General features: G+C 49.7%; 1 protein-coding gene across 2 annotated transcripts in view; it reads right to left on the reverse strand.

Annotated features, from left to right (window-relative positions):
• The window catches only part of LOC119441784 (calcitonin gene-related peptide type 1 receptor-like), a 183431-nt gene extending 162792 nt beyond the window's left edge, over nucleotides 1-20639 (reverse strand). The window contains exon 1 of one of the 2 annotated variants that reach the window (XM_037706399.2): nucleotides 19966-20637. The gene's annotated coding sequence lies outside the window, so the exon portion shown is untranslated. Of the gene's footprint in view, nucleotides 1-19965 lie in introns of both variants that reach the window. The other variant, XM_049661612.1, reaches the window with a different exon arrangement.
• Nucleotides 20640-23432: the final 2793 nt, after the last annotated feature.

Here is a 23432-nt window from a genome sequence, read left to right on the forward strand (position 1 = left end):
ATCGATTAAAAACTTCCGAGAACCAAACGTCTCGACAAATCTCGATTCTCAGTGATCTCGACGCCAGAGGTCACGTGTTGGGCGACCACTGAGCAAAGCACAGGGAGTGCGCTTCACTGAGTGCTGACTTGCCAAGGCCGGCTGCGTGACTGTAATGCTCTCTCCTAAATTTTTCCTTCCGCCATGCTTCTCTCGCGGCGATAAACCTAATCTCGCCGATTTCACAGACGGGCATCTACGCTTGCGCATATAAAGCCTGAACACGGAAATGCGTGGCTCGCGTGGAGTGTATTCTCTGGCGGTGGTGGCGGCGCAGGCGAAGTAGCGCATGCCCAGGTTCGAAGCTCACGCCAGCGCTTTGTTTCCATACGTGCTATCAATGGACGCGCTTGCCTCATGCCTTAGTATTGATGTCATCGGCGACCGGGTGACGGCGCATGAGACTATGGCGCCATCTCGTAGCGGGGCTCCGCTGTGGAGCCTCGTGCGATCACTCCGCTTTCCTCCTCACTCATTTTCGCCATGCTCTGCTCCTACACTTTCTGCCTCATGCTTCCGATGTACCCTACGCCTCCGCTATCTTCCTCGCGCTCTCTTCGCTATCGCAGTCTTTCATCCTCAACTGCGTTCCCCTCGTTCGTTCTGCCGGTTTAGTTGACGCCAAGGCCCAGGAAAGAACGTGCGCCTAAGATCCGCGCTCTAAAACAGAAGCAAGGTAGTAGGGCGAAATATTAAGAAAACACAGTCCTATACACACACACACATATACAGATAAAAATGCGAAGGCAAGTCGCACCACACTCAGTTCCCACGACACTAACCATAACTAATAACGTAATTGACGTCAATGACGTCAATCCCTATTATTGAAAAGTTACATAACGTACTGGCTAGGCAACGCGGGAATGTATCCAAAAATTTTAATCAAGGTTAGTGGCCTTACATAGTGCCCTTAAACTTTTCACATATCTGGGGTAATCCCTCGGCGTGCTGAAGGTGGCTTTCCAGTGTGTCTGAGATTATGATAATTACCTAAATTATGGCTTTAAGAAGAACGTGCTAAGCCTGTGGCCACCGGAGCAAGGCGGAGCGGAGCAGAGAAGCATTTGGTATCCTTGACGTCATGAAGGAGCACGCAGGAGCTCCCGTAGTGTGGTCTGTCTGAAGCCACAGGTCGGACAACTCGGTAGTGTGATCAGTCTGAAGACACAGGCCGGACACAAAGCTGGCCACATATCATTCTTTCCTATGGTTTCGATTAAGAAAGTCCCGACGGAGTAACGCAGCGTTAAGTAAGTTGAGGGAGACATTTGGCAGTCGGAAGAGGAGTGCCATTTAACAATTGTTGGTTTGTTTGGTATGTCCTTAACAGAGGGTGGGAATTATACAGCGGAGATGTTAGAACCTCGCTATAATGATCATTCCGTCGTCCGCAGCTCGCGCCGAGCTCGCGCAGCATGGCCCATGCGAGGTGGAGAGGAGGAGTGAGGCAGGTGGTATAGTGGAACGGGGCTTAGCGGGGGAGAAGGAGCAAAGCGGCGGGCACAGGTGGTGTGACGTTAGTACTCCGATAAAACCCGCGCGCTCGCTTCGGCGGTCCTCTTTCTCACAGTGGAAAAAGAAATGACGCGGGGTTTGCTTAGCAATGGCGAAGACTACCACCAGGACTGCTGAGGAAGAAGCCGCTCGACTGGAGCGACATCGCGAAGCTGATATTGAACGGAAGCGCCGACAGAGATCCGATCCTGAAGCGTGATCCGAGCTAGGGAAGCTGAAACCAAGCGTTGTAGAAGAGAATATCCAGAGTTTAGATTAAGGGAAGCCGAGAGTTCACGTAGGCGAAGAAATCTTAGTATTCTCAATCTGCACTGGGATGTCAAAAAAATTATGCGTGGCTCTGCTATCGCAAACACCAGAGACCAGCAGAAATGGGGGAAGCCCAGCAAAAGTTAGACTAAGTGTGGTCTGCCACTACTAGGCTTCCGCCAGCTCCACTGGTCTCTGGTGTTTGCGATAGGAGAGCCACGCATAATTTTTCAATGGGTGACTGGGAGTTCACGGGATCTTTCTGTAGCAAAGTAAGAAATGGGCCGAGTCAATTCTTTTTTAAACTTGTGTTTCGCAAAAACGCACCAGCAAGTGAGCGTCTCGTGTATTTCTAGAACTTTTGATACCCACAGAGTCGACCAAAATGCAACGTTTTGGTCAGAGAGTGGCCTTGTACATATTTCCGGGTGACTACTGCTTGCGCCAAGCCCCAAAATGGCGACTGCTCTCGAAATAACGTGACTGATCTCTCGTCAATATTCATGTTCTTCTTTGTCTAGCGTCTCGTTGGTTTGAGAGTGTGTCAGCGACGAACCGTGGTGTTTCATACGCTTCGTGAAAACCGAACGGAGCGAAAACGAAGCGGCGAGTCCACCAGCAATGGACAAACGCGGCCATTAAACACGATGTGACGCAATAGATTGCGCCATAAGAGATGTGTTCAAAGGCGACGATGTACCAAAAGACGTCAAGGACTAACACTCTCACCACTTTAATCTTATGCAGCTACAGCTTAAGTCAGCTCGTTAATATTTTCACGTTCAAGTGCTCATCGCTGCCCTCTTGGCCAATATCATTGGGGACATTATTTTTTTGCTCTACGTGCAGCTATTCTTTTGTTTGTAGTCTTGCTTCTTATTTTTTTATTCTATTCTTGTACTTCTCGTCCGTACGGCCGCTTGCCACGACAGAAAATGTAACGTCTATAGAGGCGCAAAAAAATTAAAACCGATGACCTAGAGGATTAGGACGAGGTTATATACGAGGAACAGTCGGCGGCATTTGGAATTCTGCCGACTCAACGAGAACGCTTTTACGAGGCCCGGTGCTTGGATTCATTAAAAAGTCGTAAACCGTCCAGATTTCGAACAAGCTGCGACGAAACAAAACTGCGCAGCCCGCTCTCTTTCGCCTCTTCTGGCCACTTACTCCGGCGGAATATGGACTCTAAAGTGCCAGGTCTGAGTGTTATTTTCTCTATTTCGTTTTACGCGCCGTGCGTCCATTATCATTCGTTTTACCATCATTTCTCTTGTTCATTGCGTGATTCGTTCCCTTTCGGAGCCGTATCGACCTGCGCTTTCATGTTCGGCGGTTCAAAGCGAGCGTAATCTCTTGTTTAGAGATTGTAGACCGGTTGAACAGCGCGCGGGAAACTGGATTTGCCGTGCTGCGCTCTTCGTTCCGTGCAGTGGCTGACGATCAACGTCTAGTGGTGCCGCAATATATATATATATATATATATATATATATATATATATATCATAAGCCAACAGAGAGAGACATCAATGACAAGTTTGTTGGCTTCTTATGGTATAATGATTAAAAATCGGCCCCTCGGCTCTCTTTCTTCTGATTCTTTACAAAGTTAGAAAATTATTGCTATTTTCATTACAAAGAAAATTACAAAGAAAATTATTGCTATTTTCATTACAGTTGTATTTCCAGAGCAAAAGGGCGACAAGTAAATAGAACTGGCAAGGCTGGATGCTATCTCAAAACAACTTGTGGTTCTTCAAAGTAGACTGAAGACGCCGCTGTGCGTAGTCTACTTTGACCAGGGTGCGTGGTCTACTTTGACCACGCACCGCGGCGAATGCTTTGTGCAACTAATTTGTGCAACTGCAGATTAGTGCAACTTCGAATATTGCGCAACAGCTGCGTGAAACGCTGCGAGCATAACTGCCAGATTTATTTCACCAACTTTGGCTGTCATTTAAATCGCACTTACGGCAGTATTGCGACTTCGCTCGCCTTCGATCATGCGCTTGAATGGCGCGTTTAACAGAGTAATCAGCTAGTCACCGTTTCAGCTAATGGGGAAAATATATGGTGGTAAATATGATGCTACAGGCGGAATATATGCATGGCATGTCACTCTGGACGTGCGATTCCTCCAAGTGAACGTCTCTCTTTATGTCACGAAGATACGTCGCTATGGGCCCATCAATTTAGACTCGTGCACAAACGTGAGCAAAATGCTACAAAGCATGCCTCGCGCTCCTTTACGAGAGTTCTATAGCTGCTTTGCACGTGCGTGAGAAAACCCTCTTACTCTCATGCTATCCAGGAGCCTCTTCTTATCAACATGAAGGTGCGGGCAAGAATAAATGAAGCGTTTAGTGTAGTGGATTTCAGCGTACTGAGCGCATTATCAAGAACTGCCACCAGCGAACCTAAATGCCCATGTCGGAATGGATTCCAGTTCGTTTATATATTCTCTGCAGCCGAAAGGCTTTCATGCGACCACGTTCATTTACAACAAAGAATTGGCCGTGCGGTTGCCAAAGTGATTGACAGTGGCGACTAATTGTCTCTTTAGGGAGTTGGCAATTTATCGGTGCTCTCACTGTCGGTTTCCTTGAAAGCGCTTCATTGTCAAGGGGTTCCTTAATTTAGTTACCGGTGACGCCTGAATACGCGAATATATCTCTCTGTGACAGTATCTTTGACTGAGGCTAAAGAAGCAGATGAGAGAACTTAATTGGACGTACGCAGCAAAATGGCTCCTGAGTTGCCGACTCCGAATGGAAGATTGTGAAGACGTCTTGCGCAGCTTCTGCGCATGTTCTGTGCAAAGGAAAAGGGGTGATTGGTGCACTCTACAATAGTCCTAGAACAGGCTGTGTAAAATGCAGAACCTAGCAGCGCCGATAGGCTTAATGCAACGTGCCACAGCACAACTACCGCAATCCGCGCTCACTAAATTGGTCCACGCAGTCATGGAGGCGGATTGTTTAAGTTAAATTCATGGGGTCCCCTACCAAACAGCAGGCTTGAAAATAAAGAAAACTATCGCTAAAAGCGAAAACCAGAAATTGAAAGTTCGTGAGTAATCTCCTCGAAGGCGTAAAGCGATTACTACGTTGACTTCGACTTCGTTTCGAATTCTTGAGACCGAGGTTGCATGTATTTAAAACAGCATAAAAGAGGGATCACCGCCTAGTGCTGATTCTTCGAAGGGCCATGCCTGCGAGTAGGCGTTTCTTTCGCGAATGCCTATTTATTCTTAATTACAATGCTGTACCGGGCTAATTATAACACCTGTGGCATATAGAAAAAGCCTCGAAACACCTTCTGTGTGAGCGCCGATCGAACGAAGATGAGAGGCTTGCCCTTCGAAGAGCATTTGGTCAATTAGTGGATAGGCCTTTTACGGAAGAGAAGATTCTGGTACCATGGTCTTGTTCGTCTTCGATGTGCAAAGTCACAAAAGGCGCTGGTGTGTTTTTAGAGATGCACCAGCCTGTTAGAGCGCTTGTGACAAACTAAACAATGTACACTTCAGCGCGTGCATCCGTGCATACCATAAACTTCTCCACTCCTTCTCATTTTACATTCTCTTTTTCCTATCCCCAGTGCAGGCTAGCCAACTGGGCTAAGCCGGGTTAAGCTCCCTGCCTTTTCCTCTTATCACTACTCTCTCTCGTTCGGAGGGCTTTGCGAGGGACAGGGTAAGCCAGCTGAAAGAACTGCATATGTTAACGGTGCCTGTGAGGCCAGAAGACGTAAAGGCTGTGGGAACAGTAGCAGCGGCAGCACGGTTGGATGTAGACGAAAAAAAAAAAAACCTTTCTAGCCGTGGCCGGCGCCTGCTGGCCGTGACTTCGGGGCCAAGGATTGTGCACTAGGTACACCGACTGAAACGTGCTCCTTGGCCTGGCCAATGCGTGAGGCGTATGATGACACTTTGAGATCCAAATACAAATGTCGTCCGCATATAGTGACATTTGGAAAGGCGGGTGGCTGCAATAAACTGTCTCTAAGAGAACAGCCAAATCATTGTTGAAAACAGGGGAGACAGAACGCTTCACTGCGGGCACTTCGTGAAATGCAAAAATCTCCCACCTACATTAAACGATGTTTCTCTCTTTCTTTCTTTCGAAGCCACCACGAATAAGACGGTCACCCAGGAAATCATGGAAGAAACGCAAGAATGATAAACAATGCAACGCCTCAAGCGATTTATCACGCAAGCCGTGTTTCACGACCTAAATAACTTTGACGGTTCGTATGTCTATAGTTTTTTAGGAAGCCGTGTCGATGAAGTTCATAACAGGCGTATGGAGACTATTACCAGCGCTTAACAAGCTCACAGACTAGTGTACGCACGCTGATGTAGAACGACGAACAAAACATGGGCGCCTGTCACGAGAAACCTGCTGTAAGTTTTCTTGAGTGCCCCGCTGCGTGGCGTACAAAATAGCAATGACGCACAGGAAGTCCTACAGAGTGAACTGGGCCCTTCGTGAACGCGTGCTCATGACACTTATTTCAATATGTGAGCGGCTCTTTTTTCTAGATAAACGTTCGAGCGAAACGTGCACTACACAGACACTTCCATATCAAGGAGCAGGAGAACACGTGGCTGTGATAAAATATACACATATATAGGGCCACACCTGGTGCCCCTTGTCTATAATCTCTTTGGATTTTGCAAGCAGTTATATGGTGAATGTGGAAGCAGTGTTAATGCGACAAAAGATTAGTTTTGAGGTATACCACTCAATTTCTGTGCCTGGTTCTTCGTGTGCGCAAGCTCTTTCGTGTGTGTGCCAGTTAGTCAATCACATTATGTGGCGGCAGTCGCACACCGCTGTTTTGTTGTTAACTGTTATCTGTGGGATAATAGGGTACTGAAGAGTTCGTTACTACGTTTATAATTATTATGGCATATATTAGAATTTAAATATTGTCGCCGGCGAGCTTGCAAGGCATATACACTGGGAACGAATTTTGAGGATGGCACCCTTTTCGAGAAATGCGCCATGAAACGTTCGGTAAAATACGCGCTGTTATTCCACTTACATTTCGAAACAAAACGCCGTTTTACGCATTGAGGCACGCAAACAATTAAGGCGCCAATGTATATATAGTCGCACGCTTTTGTAATGACTATCTCGAAACTGTTGTCACCTAAGAATTCGTTCCAAGTGGATACACCTTGCAAACTCGCCGGCTGGAATTTGTACATTGCAGATGAGCCTTAAGTAATTACTTAGAAACATAATCAGTCAAATTTCACTTGTTAGTCTACTATGCATTTCGTTTTATCGGGCACGTAATGTCCACAAAACAACTCAAGGACTTAATATTGTGCTATCTCCCGCAAACGATTCATAAAATTGTGTATTGTCTAAAAAGAATACGAAGAAAAAATGAGACCGACGATTACGGTACCCCCTAATGCAAATTGAGCGCAGCTCTTTACATGTTTTAATTTCGCGATATACTGGCTCGCGCGGACAATCTGTTTCGCACCGCACGTTGCAAACGGAGTGAAGTGTGGCGCAACTGCCTCGCTAATCGGGAGTTCGCGACAAGCGGCGCGTGGGTGACGCGTCGGCGCGATTCACAGCAGCTGCCGCAGAGAGACCTCCCAGACGATGCGGGTCACTCTGGCGCCATCTCGTAGCCATCGTCGCCGCAGTGCCCGTCGTGCGCGGCGCTACGCTTTTCTTCTCACGCTTTCGCCGTACCCTTCTCCTCCGCTTTGCGCCTCAAGCTTACGCTGCACCCTCCTCCTCCACTTTTCTCCTCGCGCTGTCTTCGCTCTTGCCGCTTTTTTCATCCCCCGCTGCGCTACACGTTCGCTCCTTCATCCTCTCATGTACTAGTTCGCTCGGTTACGCCGGAAGCGCCAACGCTCGACGCAGGGAACGGGCGCCTAAGAGCTGCGCTCTAAAAGAAACACTCGTCAGGAAAGGCACCACACGTGCTGCATCTGCTGTATCTTACAGCGAAGCTGTTTACCTCTAGCCTCCGTTGCAGCCACGAGAAATGCGTAGTTAATTGCGGTCATTGTCTAACATTACTCCCCCTGCGCCACATAAGCGACAGGACCTGTTAAGGTTCCTCGCCACTACACTCCCCAGAAGCATTTTCGACGCCGCGTAGCGGTTAAAGCGTAAAGGGGAAGCTGGAATCGGATTATGAAACGATTGCTTTTGCGCAGTTTCCAGTCACAGTCGCCTTTTATCGCGCGCGGCGTGAACAGCTCGTCGCGGCCGTGATTCGCCACCTATCGGCTAGTTGGCGCGGTCAATGATCACGGACGAAAGCGACCGAAAGGGATCGGCGTATTGACCCGTTCCCGTGATAACCACGCCCCACAGCGCGCCGAGCTGCGTCGCTAGTGCAATTATTGCGCGCGCAATCGCACCAGACCTTTAACGTCAGTGCTTCGCTTTCTGGCGCAGGGCCTGGTGAGGCCGTCGCACCGCGGTACGCACATACAGGAGGATAAAGAGGAGCAAGAAAAAAGGAAAAAGAAAAAATAGTGAGAAGAATGTACCAACGAAACAAAGAGAGGCGGTCTCGCATCTCGCGACGAACTCTTTTCTTTCGTATCGACGCCGTAAACGCGTACGTACTACGCAACGTCAAGGTCAATCTGTCTCCGGTGGTCGCCGATCGCAGCTGCAAGCAACGCCGTTGGCCCAATTCAGCTCGATGAGCGACGCGTCATAGAACGGCACGTCTCACGGGCCGTTGATCGCAGCGTGAATCTCGCGCTTTCGCCTTAACAGCTGGAGGGGGATATAGCCCTGTTCTTTTGTTTATTTGTAGCTACTTTTATTCGCGTCATCCCCTTGTGTTTCTCTTTTCTCAGCAGAATCCCCTGTCGTCAGCGCGCAATCGGGGAAAAAAAACTTCATCGTGCAGTCATTGACCTGACAGTGCATTTAATGGCTCAGCGAAGCGGACGCGAACGCAGAGTTGCGGGCATTTAACGTTATACTTAGTCGACAGCTTTCACAGACGCAGAGACGAAGACCTGTTTCACGGACCCTGTCATTGCATAATGCTTCTTCGTCAACTCGTGTTATACGCGTATAGGTACGTCTCCGAATAGACGGTGCTTGTCTTGTCGAAAAGAAGGGTGGGTGTTGCGAAACGTATACCATTTTGGAGGTATCTTTCTTTTTTTTCCGTTTTTTTTTTCATCGCGTCGCTTAAAGATGCGCACAAAATCAGCATACGTATACAGATTGTGTCTTCTGTCTTGCTGCACTGGTGCGGCAACTAGTACAGCAAGACGTTTCATCACATTGATGAAACGAAGTTCTCTCTGGAATGTGTACTCTGCACGGAGTGAACCAGGGCAGTCTCTAAATAAATCCTCTTCTCTTCTTCTTGCCTGCACAATTTTGATGATTGCAAGAAAGTTTCTTGCACTCGCAGTATTTAATAGGTAGCTTTGTAAAAGGCGACGCTATCGTTCTGCCCATCTGAAGAAATATACACGCACACAACAGCGCGTCCGCTGCACTGGAACCGCATTTTGGGCTTTTGCCGTTTGCATGCGTCTCAAGCAAACTACACTGGATAAATACACCACCTTCACAGAAAAACCAACGGCGCCACCTAATATATCTGGACATTCACATCTCTCTGCGCCAAGCAATTGTCGCCCGTCTTGCGCCCGGCACAATGACCGACAAACTAGATGTGAAAACGGCGTTCGCGTGTTTAGTCATAAAAGCACTCTTGTTTCTAAATGCAGCGCAGCAATTCTGCGCGCCTTGAGGTTCAGTACGAACGCGCTGCCACGGAAATGAGATGTTGGAAGAGGCTTGTGTTCCACATTTCCAACAAGGTTGAGCACGAAGTGAGGAAAGCTGCGAACTTGACCTATGTGTACTGTGCGCTGCGCGTTATTTAACGTATTTATCGCTCTGTATCGCTTAGCGGAGCATGTGAATTAGACAAAATTAATGGAGAACCATTTTGATGCATGTTCTTCTTTCTAGATATATACACCTATACAGTGGCGTGCTGAAGGTGGCGATACGCAAAGCTGAGGGAGCTGTGCCTTAAATTCTGACGCTTTTTTTTTTCGTGCTCGCGGCCATTAACTTCGGTGGACTGAAGCTATACTTGGCATGAGCTGAATTCCGGCAACCATGTTCCGTGACTCCCTAATTATGTCGTTTCCAGCTCGGGCCGCAACCTAGAAATGCAAGCGGTTGTAAGGCTATACGATGTGCTGCTTGGTGTTTTGCAATGTGAGTTAGATCTTAGACAAATGATAGGGTATACTCTCCAGCCTGGTCGGAATTTGAGATAATCAGCATAAAAATGCACTGACACTGGCAAATCTCCGAGGTCTGTCGACAAACTCAGTCGGAAAACGTCTGTCATAAATGTTCCTTTGAATGGGAAGCAGACTGTTCTGTGTTATTTGACCACTTGTTATGATTTTTTTATTTTTAGCCGGATGAGTTGAGCCGCTAGGTTAAGACGGTGAGTTATAATGAGCGGCACGACAGACAAGTATGCGTGTGATTACACGGAGCCGCGATCAGAGAACGTTACGGCTATATATATTGAAATGAGGTTTATTGATGCAGGCGTAGATGTAGGTCCTTCGGATAGACTGGCACAGAACGGGTGGCTAAACAGTTACGTCGGGCAGCGCTCTTAGCGGTAACTTCGGCGTCGTCTATTGCGGAGCGATCACGATGCTGCTACTGCTGGTGGTGTGCATCATCTGCACAACACGTTGCACGTCTTCTTCATCACAATCACCCCCGGGATAAAAAGCAGCCATCCTGGCGACTCAAACAGTAGTGATCACGAGCGGCTCACGGTAGGGCTTAAGGCGATCGACGTGAACAATGTCACGTCCACGACAACGGAGGTCAGAGGGGGGTGTCAGTGGTTCGATTAGATAATTCACCGCAGACGTGCGCTGGACAATGCGATAAGGTCCATCGAAGCGGGGAAGAAGTTTTGAAGAGAGCCCAGGAGCATGCGCAGGTACTGACAGCCAGACGAGGTCGCCGGGAGAGAAGACAGGTTGCTCACAGTGAGCGTCATGGAGCCTTTTCTGGCGCTGTTGCTCAGCGGTGGTGAAGTGGCGCGCTAACTTGCGACACTCCTCGGCATGACGTGCTGCAGTCGAAACGGGCACACACTCAGAAGCATCGGGCTGGTAGGGTAGCAGGGTGGCCATGGTGTGGGATGGGTGACGGCCATAAAGCAAAAAGTAGGGAGAAAATCCAGTGGTAGTCTGGGTTGCCGTGTTGTAGGCGAACGTAACAAATGGTAGGATAAGGTCCCAATCTGTGTGGTCAGATGCGACGTACATGGCCAGCATGTCACCCAGGGTCCGGTTGAAACGTTCCGTGAGTCCATTCGTCTGGGGGTGGTAGGCGGTGGTTGTCCTGTGAATAACGTGGCACTGAGCCAGAAGAGCTTCGACAACCTCAGACAAAAAGACGCGCCCTCTGTCGCTGAGAAGTTCACGAGGTGGGCCGTGACGGAGGATGAAACAGCGGAGCAGGAAGGAGGCGACGTCGCGCGCAGTGGCGGAAGGTAGTGCCGCAGTTTCAGCATATCGCGTAAGATGGTCGACGGCGACGATGATCCAGCGGTTACCGGCGGGTGGCATAGGAAGCGGACCATAGAGATCAATGCCCACTCTATCAAATGGTCGGGCGGGACAGGGAAGGGGCTGCAAAGCTCCAGCTGAACGGCAAGGCGCAGATTTCCGACGTTGGCAGTCCGTACATGAACGAACGAATTTGCGGACGTATGTAAACATTCCGCGCCAGTAGTAGCGCTGACGAAGTCGTTCATATGTTTTGAAGACTCCAGCGTGAGCGCACTGCGGGTCAACGTGAAAGGATGCGCAGATAGTGGAGCGCAGGCTGCGCGGTATGACGAGTAGCCATTTACGGCCGTCAGATGCGTAGTTGCGTCGGTGCAGAAGGTCGTCGCGAATGGTGAAGTGAACAGCTTGGCGGCGGAGTGCGCGAGAGGCTGGCAGCGTGGGCGTCTCAGAAAGTAGGTCGCGGAGGGCCGCTATCCAGGGGTCATGGCGCTGCTCTGAAGCAATTCTGTCGATGGTGAGAGGCAGGACGATGGGTGTTAATGTTGACAGGCAACTAAGGTCGGTAGGCAGAGGAGACCGTGACAGAGCATCAGCATCCGAGTGCTTGCGGCCAGAGCGGTAGACGACGTTGATGTCGAACTCTTGAAGTCGAAGAGCCCATCGGGCAAGGCGGCCACATGGGTCTTTCAAGTTTGATAGCCAACAAAGGGCGTGATGATCTGTGACGACGTCAAACGGGCGGCCGTACAAGTAAGGGCGGAACTTGCTAAGGGCCCATACGATGGCTAAGCATTCTTTTTCAGTCACAGTATAGTTGGTCTCAGCTTTGGTGAGGGTACGGCTGGCATAAGCAACAACGCATTCAGGGTGCCCGGGTTTTCGTTGTGCTAGCACGGCGCCGAGACCTATTCCGCTGGCGTCTGTGTGTACCTCCGTCGAAGCTTCAGGATCGAAGTGACGCAGAATAGGAGGTGAAGCGAGAAGACGTCGTAAAGTAGTGAACGCCTCGTCGCAGGCTGGAGACCATGATGACAGGTCGCCGGAGCTACCCAGAAGCTGTGTCAGAGGGCGTATTATGGACGCGAAGTTGCGAATGAAACGTCGAAAGTATGAACATAAGCCGACGAAACTGCGAAGTTCTTTGAGATTTGTCGGCCTAGGAAAGTCAGTAACGGCACGCAATTTCGCGGGATCAGGTTGGACGCCGTGCTTAGACACGACATGGCCAAGAATGGTTAGCTTTCGAGCGGCAAAGTGGCATTTTTTGAGATTAAGTTGGAGCCCAGCGTTGGTAAGACACGTCAGAACGCACTTGAGGCGGTGAAGATGTGTCGTAAAATCCGGAGCGAAGACGACAATATCGTCGAGGTAACACAGACACGTTTGCCATTTCAATCCACGCAAAACAGTATCCATCATTCGCTCGAACGTTGCGGGGGCATTGCAGAGGCCGAAGGGCATCACGTTGAACTCATAAAGTCCATCAGGGGTAACAAATGCAGTTTTGGGCTTGTCAGCGGCGGCCATGGGAACCTGCCAATACCCTGAGCGCAAGTCGAGTGAGGAGAAGAATTCAGACCCCTGTAAACAGTCAAGGGCATCATCTATTCTCGGTAGAGGGTACACGTCCTTGCGGGTGATCTTATTTAGGCGGCGAAAGTCAACACAGAAGCGGACAGAGTCGTCCTTCTTCTTAACGAGAACGACCGGCGAGGCCCACGGACTGTGAGAGGGCTGAACGATGTTGCGGCGAAGCATGTCGTCGACATGCTCACTAATGACACGGCGCTCCGTAGGAGACACACGGTATGGGCGTTGCCGCAGTGGTGAATGGGAGCCCGTGTCGATGTGGTGCGTGACAGTTGACGTGCGTCCAAGGGAAGGCTGAATAGCGTCGAAAGAAGAACGAAAATGGTACAGGACGGCGATAAGCTCCGAACGCTGCTCTGGTGTAAGGCCGTCAGCGATGGATGGGCTAAAGATGTCGGTGCAGGACTTGTCGGAAGCAGAAAGAGTGCAGATGTCAGTAAGGTCATCGCGAGAAGTAGCATCGGGCACGTCGACGATGTACAGGGACTGAATGGCTTGGACATGGCCGAGACACTGGCCACGGAGCAATGTGAGCGGAGCGGACAAAAGGTTGCATACGAAAATATGGCTGAAACCAGCCGAAAAATCGAGGGTCGCGAAGGGAAGCAGTACAGTATTTTTTGCGATGAAGGTCTCAGAAGGGGCGAACAAAACAGTGGCGTCAGAGATGCTTCCACAAGACACAGGTAAAACAACAGCGGCGTGCGGAGGAATGTCGGTCTCCTCAGCGACGACTAATTTAGGGGGATGTTCGGGAGAATCGTCGGAATGGAGGTCGCACAAAGGAGAAAGTTCGACTTCGGCCCGCTCGCAGTCGATGATGGCTTTGTGTCGCGAGAGAAAATCCCATCCAAGAATGACGTCGTGAGAGCAGGATGGCAGCACAATGAACTCAATAATGTACATCATGTCCTCAATTACAACTCGGGCCGTACAAGCTGCTAACGGCTGAACATGCTGCGCTGTTGCGGTACGGAGGGCTACACCCGCAACTGGCGTCGTAACTTTCCGGATGGAGCGACAGAGTCTTTAATTTATTACAGAAACGGCGGCACCAGTGTCCACAAGGGCAAGAGTTGACACTCCCTCAACAGAAACAGCAAGTACATTCGACGGAGAATTGTGAGGACTTGGACGCTGTGACGGCGACGCAGTTCTTGCCTCATGAACTGCGGCGTTTAGTTTTCCTCTTCTGAAGGCATGGGACGACGACGCATTGGGGAGAGAGAGCGCCGACGTGGTGACGGAGAGCGTCGGTCGAAGGACGCTTGACGATCAGGAGCTCTTGGAGGTGATCCTGGAGTGTAGCGGAGCGGTGGCTGGTCGGCATAGCGAGTCGTTGGTTCATAGCCATATGAGACGGCCAACGGCATGCGGCGGCGACAGTAGCGAGCGATATGTCCGGGGCGGCCACAGGCAAAGCAAATTGGTTTGTCGTCAGGAGTACGCCAAGGGTTTGTGGCCATGGGGCCAGCGCCAGGGGCGCGGGGTGGGGTCGGCGCGTGCAGTGGTTGACGCGGTGTGAAAGCAGGGTGCGTTCGAGGCCGTGCGACGACGTCGGCGTACGTGAGAGGAGCAGCTACCAGATGCGACTGAGGGGACACTGGCACAGCGTCGGCAATTTCAGCTTCGATCGCTTGCCGAATAGCGGGTGACAGGTAAGGAGCAGGACGGGGCTGGTGCTGTTGCTGAGCAAACTGCACCAGTGAGAGCTGCCGAGCAACTTCCTCGCGTATGAACGCCTGGAGCTGTGGCAGCAGTGTTGACTGGTCCGAGTGGACGGCCAGGCCTGCGAGGCTGTCGTCGTTAGTAACCAGGCGACGAGTCAAGGCCCGCTGTTTCCGGAGTTCATCGTAGCTCTGACACAGTTTGATGAGTTCCGCTACGCTGGTCGGGTTTTTTGCAAGAAGCATCTGAAAGACGTCATCGTCAATGCCTTTCAAGATGTGCTTGATTCTGTCAGACTCTGGCATCGAGGCATTGACGCGCTTCGAGAGGTCAAGAACGTCCTCAATGTAGCTTGTGAACGACTCGCCCGGCTGCTGGGCGCGCTGGCGCAAACGCTGTTCAGCGCGTAACTGGCGCACGGCGGGGCGTCCGAACACATCTATGAGGGCGGCCTTGAATGCAGACCAGGTGGTAAAATCTTTCTCGTGGTTTTTAAACCATAGATGAGCCACATTTGAAAGATAGAAGATGACATTGTTCAGTTTAGCGGTGTCATCCCATCGGTTGGGGACGCTTACCCTATCATAAGTCGATAACCAGTCCTCCACATCACTGTCGTCGGTGCCGCTGAAGACCACCGGATCCCTCAGGTAAGGCACCCCGGAGCAGATGACGGGCGGAGGGGCCGTGAACGTAGGGGCCGTGGACGGCGGGGCCGTGGATGGCAGGGCCGTAGATAGCGGGGCCGTGGATGGCAGGGCCGTGGACGGTGGGGGCGTGGTTGCGTCTTCGGGCATAGCGGGACGAAGCGTACGGGTGCGGAGTTCCAGGATGGAAGCTTGGCAGGTCGTACCCAGCACCTTCCACCAATTGAAATGAGGTTTATTGATGCAGGCGTAGATGTAGGTCCTTCGGATAGACTGGCACAGAACGGGTGGCTAAACAGTTACGTCGGGCAGCGCTCTTAGCGGTAACTTCGGCGTCGTCTATTGCGGAGCGATCACGATGCTGCTACTGCTGGTGGTGTGCATCATCTGCACAACACGTTGCACGTCTTCTTCATCACAATATATATATATATATATATATACCTTCGGTGTTGGGTGAGAAAATCACGGCTGTATAGACGGCAAAGTGTGGCGGACGCTTCAGGGAGTGTTGGAGATTTCTGGAACATGCTATTCCCTCACTCTAAGCACTGAAAGGATGTCGTGGCCGTTGATATTAAATAGGGGAAATTTTAAACCTGAGTTAATCTTATTTGAGAATTTCGCGTCATTTAGTAAATGGCCCCAGGGCGAGGTATGCTGGAGTCATTGCTTTAGGGCGCCGACTGATAAGCGCCATGGTGCTTAACTCCACTAGCGTCCCTTGGGAAACTCAGTGGCTACGACGCTGTGGCACTGAGGGCGATCGACGTTGTTTGTCAGATTGCCTGTTGCGAGAATTATAGAACGCTAACGCGCTCGTGTACTTATATTTAGACGCAGATCAACGGAGCACCTGTGGTCGAAATTAATATGTATTTAAAGTCACGTCATCCCCTATATAGTTCTAAGCCTTCCACTATAGTTCAGCTGTTTCTCATGCAGGTCATTAAACTGCATCAGTGATTCAATGAATCAACTCTTTCAAGTCGTAATGAATGCGTTCGAGATGTACGAAACGTGTTGGAAGAACAGAAACTGTCTTGTGTCCAAGAAGAAAACGCCCATAGAGTAACGGCGCCATCGGTGTTGCGTAATCGCCACTCTACCGCTCATTTCAACAACCGGTAAGGCGTACAGTTTTTTTTTCCGAGTCGCAATAAACGCGCTCCGAATCTGAGGTGCCGTATGGCAATCTGTATATCGAAGATTTCTCATTTACAATGCATTTTGTCCCGCCTACAAACCTTGAGAAAGAGGAAGCTGTTGCTTGTTTGGCAAAGGGAGGGTGCGGCTGACCTTCTCGCCTCTCATATGGCATTCGTGACCGTGATGGTTTTTTTTTTCTTTATTTTTATTATTTTGGTTGCTCCACAAGAACAGTAGGATGGTGAGGTAGATTATCTGTACCGGAAGAGAATTCTAATACGTTTGTGTTGGTTTGTTTTCCCAGGGCAGAGAAAGACGAAGGCAGTCCCTTTTTCCACCGTACATGTTACGACACTGGGACGTTGGAAACCACATGAAACAGACTCCGGCTGTGAGCTTAGAAGAAAAAAATAAAACAGTGGCTAGGGCAGTGTGGAAATCCAGCTTTATCGGCAAAAAAAAAAGAAAAGAAATGAAGCGAACCGGTCTTCCTCTCTAAACCTTCGAGCGAAACGACAGAAACCTCAAGGGTAGCCAGATTCGTTACGTCGAAGGTGACGGGACGAGAAAAAAAAACGAAAAAAAAAAAGACAGACAGATACGGATAGACTGGCTTCAGGTTGAGTAAATGCCTTCTTTTCTTTCCTTTTTTTTCATTGCGCGCCTTAGCTTCTATTTAAAGCATTATTATCCCGTTTTATCTGTTGTGCCTCTGTGCGGAGGTGAATACAAAACTCACAACGACAATGGGTCCCCGCCTGCCGAGGCAAATAATGTGAGGAGCGCTGCTGTGAACATTTGGTCGCTCGCCGTGCCAACAAACGTCGGATCCAAGCAATTATCCGGGCGCTGAGCGAGCAACGTATATAGTGTCTCTAACAATGAGAGCCACGTGATAACTCGGAACAAAAACAACTGACCTTCCGCATGGCGTCCTTCCTCACGTAATTTAAAAAAAGAACAAAAAAAAACGCTAAATATTCCGAAGCTACGCGCAAGCGTGACTTGGTTAGTGCGCTGATTCCTCAGTTCGGGTGGTCGACCAGTGGAACTCTTGCCTCAATAAAATGATCTCTAAACGGAATATTTCTGACAGCGCTGCATTGGTCTCGGCAAAGGGCCGTAGGACAATGTTCTGACTAAAAACCACGCGGTTTCTTTTCTAAACGCAAGGAAATAATCCGTTTCTTAACCCGCCATGGTGGCGTAGGGGCTTCGGCGTGGCGCTAAGGCCGATGACGGGGAGAAATGCAAATACGCCCGTGTACCGTGCATTGGGAGCACGTTGAATAACACCAGGTGGACAACGTTCATCCCCATCTACCACTGCAGCGTGCCTCATAAATGTATCGTGGTTTTGGCAAGTAAGACACCAGAACTTATTAATTTTTTGTAGCATTTGACTGTTACTCAGCGCTCCAGTCCCGTAGTTCTTTCCTGCTTCCTGCAGTGGGTCGAGCTGTTAAAGATATTCCATTTTACGAGATGCACCAGCCAGTCCAACTGAACACGCTGTTATATTTGAAACCTTTCGGCGAAGCCGCCGCAGGGTACCATTAACATTTTCGAGGCCGGATATAGGCGCGTATCAATTGATTCTCAACTCGCACAACCAGAATACGCTTAAAGCATGCATCATCGCGATAATTTCAGTGGAAACAACAAAAAGAATAACGAAGCATAAATAATATGCCATTATTGATATACATATATTTTTTTACAATATACATGATCCATCACGAAAACGGCAGACAAGACCTTCTCTTGCACATGACCCCCGTTCGTTGCTTTCTACGGAACAAACAGCTTTCACATTCCTTCCCTCCTTCAGCATGCTAGTGAGGCGGCCAATCGAATACGCTTATTTTCCTTCAAGAAGCGCGCGCTATGTAACGTTGCCTTAAGGAATCCTGGCTCTTTGGCTTCGCTATCGTGTATGACGGTTGTTGAATGTAGCTCTGGGAAACGTACGTACGCGCAGAAGTTTCAGGACAGAATTGCAATACGTCGGATTGACCGCGCGAGACTGGACATGACGTGGCGGAATAGTAGCGGGCGTGAGTGTAGAACTCATTACTAATTTCTCACACGGATCGCGCTGAGGTATTCGAGGCCTTCGAGGTGAAACCTTCGAGGGCCCGGCAAAAAGAAGTGCCAAGCGCAACTACGCTAAGCAACGATGCCGTGGGAGCGTGCAGTCCGCGGCCACAGAAAAAAGTGCGAAAAAAAAAAGAAAGAAAGAAAAAGAATGTCTTGAATTCTCTGTTTATTTTCACCAGCTCTTTCGTCGTCAAGGCGAGTGGCATCTTCAGTGACTGTTTAAGAATCGCACGCCGTTTCTGAGACGCGGAGGTTGCACTGAACAGTAATCGTCTTCCTCAAACCGTGTCTGTTGCAGCAACAACGCGCGCGCCTGCACCATGACAAAGTCGGTAAGTTGTAACACATTTTTTTTTTGCGTGAAGTGGCTTGCGAAGAATATGTTGGAAACACGAGGTCTACGATCTATAAATATTAAGATAGTGGCAAAACTCGAGAGCGCGAAATAGACTTGAAGGCACGAGCGTTGAGGCTTCGTGAGGGTGTACTGTATCAAGGAGAAAAGTGAATAAAGACATTACTTGAAACATATAGCCTGCAATTCTAACGTGAAATAGCCGTGTGTGTGTGTGTTTCTTTTCTTGTTTGCAGAGTTGTGCTACTGAGCACACGGATGCAGGTGCCATTCCCAACTGCGGCGGCCGCATGCATTCCGAAAGAGACGAGATGCAAGAAAACGATCGCGTACCCTGCTTTGCTTACACGTCAAAAATCTCTATAAAGTCGTGAGGCAATAAGAAGTCCCTCAGTACGGCAATGCGTCATTACGGCACCTCAAACGCCTCAATTTTAAACTAAATCTCCTTACCTCTCTCTCTCTCTCTTTTTGTGCAGCAGCATGGCCCGTCCTAAAATTACTCAGCTCATGACCGCGTTTACTGCGTTTGTGAGCCATGCCTTCTCATTGCCATGTACAAATTATATTTAAAAAGTGAACATGGCGGTGTTCCTCTGATATTACGCTCCCTGAAGCTAGCCTGGCTTTTGCGATGATTCGACATTGTCAGCTGAGACAGCGCGCAGCAGGCTTATAATAGAACACGCATGTTGCGTTATGAAATACCAACGAAAGAAAAAATTGTTCTGATAATGTGATTTGACGGCTAGTCGCCAGTGCATATTCAAGTAACAAAGTTCGATGTGACCCAAGTATTTGAACGGGGAATCACGCCCGTTACTCTACTCAAATGAGGAAATACGGCGCGCTTCGTTGATCTGCAGCAGGCAATTTAAAGTTCGTTTTATATTACACCTCGAGGGAGCACAGGATCGTTTAAAATTTATTTATTCTTGCTTATGGAAATTCTAGTGCAGTTTGCTGACACTGTTGCGGTTGAATTATGCGAGCCTGCACGCAACGTCGACGCTCTCCCGCGCGACGTGAATGTTAGTGTGAAGGTATACAAAGGTAGCCGAGCAACTTACAATGCAGCAGTAATCCACACGTCGCCGCCACGCTAGTCCGCTGAACTTGACAATTCCAACCTCGGCGACCACCAGTTTGGGGGCTTCACGGCGCGTAACGGCTGGAGATGAGGGCGGTGACGATCACGGGCGTGCCGTCGGCGACTCGTGAACAGGTGACAGAAAAACGGGCACCGTTTGGTCCTCCATGGAGAAGCAAGTATTACTCGGCACAAGCTGCACAATCGAGTGTCCCTACATTGCCCACTCTCGTTTCAACCGAGTTGACGGGAGACTGTACTTTCGATACACGGGGCAGAGGTTATTTTGGCAAAGCAGCCGCGCAGCCTCTCGGCAGTTCCAAAAGAGAGGCGCAGCGCGATTATTATGAAGAGGCAGAGAGCGATGAAACGAACGGGACGTCCCGAAGCGGGCAAAGAGCGATGTTCCTTCTTCCGTTTCCACGTCTTCGGCTGCTATGCGCGAGCGCTCTGCCGGCGGGTCGCGTGCGCCGAATCGGCCCGTGTGAGAAAGGGGGCGCAAACACCACCACCGCACCGTGGGCTTGAACACGAGCGCGCGTGCGACCGAGAGCTCAGTTTGCTGACTCCCGCGCCGGTCGTCGAGCCGCTACCGACTACGCGCTCCTGCGCGCGGTCTCTCTGGCGAACGGCGGGGACGGAGGGCAAGCACCGCCCCCCCTCTCCCCCACCCACGGCCGCTCTCTGGGCTGCGTGGTCGCGTCACCCGAAGGCGGCCACTGGCGGCGCGTTCTTCAGCGTCGGGCGAGCATGCGCGCCGAAGACGCCGATGAGACGTCAAACAGACCGCGTGGCGAACACAAGGGCGCCTTCACATTGGCGGCAGGACTCGTACGCAAATGTCACGTTCTAGCTACCGCGCGGTTTCGCTCTGAACGGGTCCTGTAAAACTCTCGGCGACGTACAGCTAGCTGTTTGAGTTTCTCGTCAGGGCAAGCGAGTTATTCGAACCCGGATATATCGAATCTGAAGGGGATCAGGAAAAGTTTGATATACTCGTATAAAATTAAAAAAAAATTATTCAGAAATGTTCAAGGGGATTTTACTGCTATTCGTTATACATAATAATTCGTTATATCTGGGTTCGATATATCCGGGTTTGACTTACTTGGACTATGCAACGCCTGGCCACAGTCGCCGTGGTCGTTGAGTTTCTTGCAAAATTTACTAGAAGGTACTCTGGCGTTAGCATCTACGGCAACTGCAAGCATGGTTTATGGCAGCATGATAGTGATGGTTGCAGTAAATAGATTTGTCTAAACTTCGTCCTTGTGTCTTTATACGGCTCAATGACATTGCAAATTGTTGATTTTCAGCAATATTTGGCGTTAGAAATGCAACATTTCGCAATAATTCTCCACGTGCGCACAGTGTTATATCCGTCTGCGTTTGTAAATACAGGATTGCTTCGAAATTTTAGGCCGATCAAGGCATATAGAGCGCGGTAAATGAATCCGCAATTACGTTTCAAGCCGACAGTCACAAAGATCAGGCAAATCCTTGAAAGAACCACCATTATCATGGTTGCTGAACGATCTCAAGGTACACATTTCTTATAGTAATTTTAGTAGAAACCTCTACGGTCGTTCTGTCTGATAACACTTTCAGCAGTGTGTTTTCTTGCCGCTCATAGCTGTTCTGTCTCGTTTCCCGGAATTTCGAAATGTGGGAACGTGGCAGGCACGCATCTACGCGCGCAGTATCATTCGCAAGTGGACAGAAAGGTTGATGGGTTGCTGAGACTTGACGTCCCAAAGTAACGCCTGTGTTATGAGAGACGTCGTTGTTAAAGGCTCAGAATCAACTTTGACCACCTGGACGTCTTTAAAGCGCTTTAATATGTACTCTAGAGTTGCGGCCGCCGCCGGCAGAGAAGCCAACTCGAAACCACCGTTTTCAGCAGTAGACCTATGTAGCCACGGAGCCGTGGCTTCCGAGATCAGCGGCGCAGCTTTACTTTACAAAGGTGCGCCTTTGTGATCTCGGAGGCTACGAGGCACGCTGACAGATGCACACACCGGTTCGCCGCCTGGGAGAGGAACATTGTTTCACACTGAATTGCTAATTACAGCGACACATGACATTCCCTTGGCCAGCTGCAGTGTGGCATGTTTTGCACTTGTTCCCGTCTGTACAAGTGAAGATGTGGCGTGTTCATCATCCAGAGACAGCGAACAAGTGCCAGTGACTCCAAACACTTTTCACTGCACAACGTTTTCGAAATCTGCAGCGCTTGGTACGAGAAGGGGCTGTATTGCAATGCGTTACCTTCAGTAAATGATTCAAAAGTGCCTGCTCTGCAACGGCAAAGTGCCTGGGATGCATTTATGTCGTGTTTTCGGCACTTATCGTCCGGCTGCTGCGCGAATATTTTACAGCGCATAGTCAACATGGTGTATATTTCCCTTAGTGCATGTTTTGTTCATTATGACCGCGCGGTTATATCACAGCATAGAAAGAAGGCGATGGTGCTCCTTTTGTCGCAGTAGCATTCATTGCGGTTGTCGCTTGAAGAAGAAGCCTTTGGCATTCGAGGCTCAGGAGGTTTTGACGCAATGACGGTATAGGGTGTCAGTTAGCTGGCCTATGGCTCTGTCGTGGCAATTTTCTAAAAGGATGCGCACACAGGCACTTAGCCTGAACGCAGTGATGGAAAGGTAGCCTTAGTATACAGGATACGCGAGTACCACTGGCAGAGTGATACAAGAGGCGAGCGAGGGGTCGGGGGTAGGGGTGGTGTTCGCCTGCTTTATCACTGTGCGAGGCGGTCAAGTGTCATTGACAGTTCTCCCACACCCACTGTATCCAATTTCTTGGTAACCGCGCGCAGCAAATGACCAACCATAAGAGTCATTAGTCAAACCTCCCAGTGAGTCACTTTACTGTTATACGGCTTGCGTAAGCAAGTCTGTACCAGCTACGAGTAGCTATCTTTGAATCAACTCCTCTTCGCGACAATAAAATACGTGTCTCCGTGAAATGGTAGTCTGGGGGAGTAGGACTGTCGAATGCTGCGCAAGAGAGAGAGAGGGAGAGAGAGAAATACAAGGGAAAGACAGGGAGGTTAACTAGAGATTATCTCCGGTTGGCTACCCTATACCGAGGGAGGGGTAAAGGGCTGCGATAGGTGAGAGAGAGAAACAAAAGAAAACCACACACACACAAAACAGAACTGTTTCTGCGGGCACTGTCACGCATTCTGCGAAGGCGATCTAGTGTTACACAGTGTCAACGTCCCATCCTACGGTACACATAGCACAGTCCCGATTTGTCACAAAGTCCGGCGTTCTTTAAATACCTCAGCAATCCCTTCATAGCGGCGCGAGAGATATCACATTGAATGTGCCACATCATCCCCGGCATACCGGTAATGGCAGGTTTTGAAAGGGGGTACTAGAAGGATAAGCAGTGAACGTGGCTTGGGGGAACGTCAACTGCATCGCATAA

Source organism: Dermacentor silvarum, chromosome 2 (assembly GCF_013339745.2).
Source record: "Dermacentor silvarum isolate Dsil-2018 chromosome 2, BIME_Dsil_1.4, whole genome shotgun sequence".
Taxonomy (NCBI): domain Eukaryota; kingdom Metazoa; phylum Arthropoda; class Arachnida; order Ixodida; family Ixodidae; genus Dermacentor; species Dermacentor silvarum.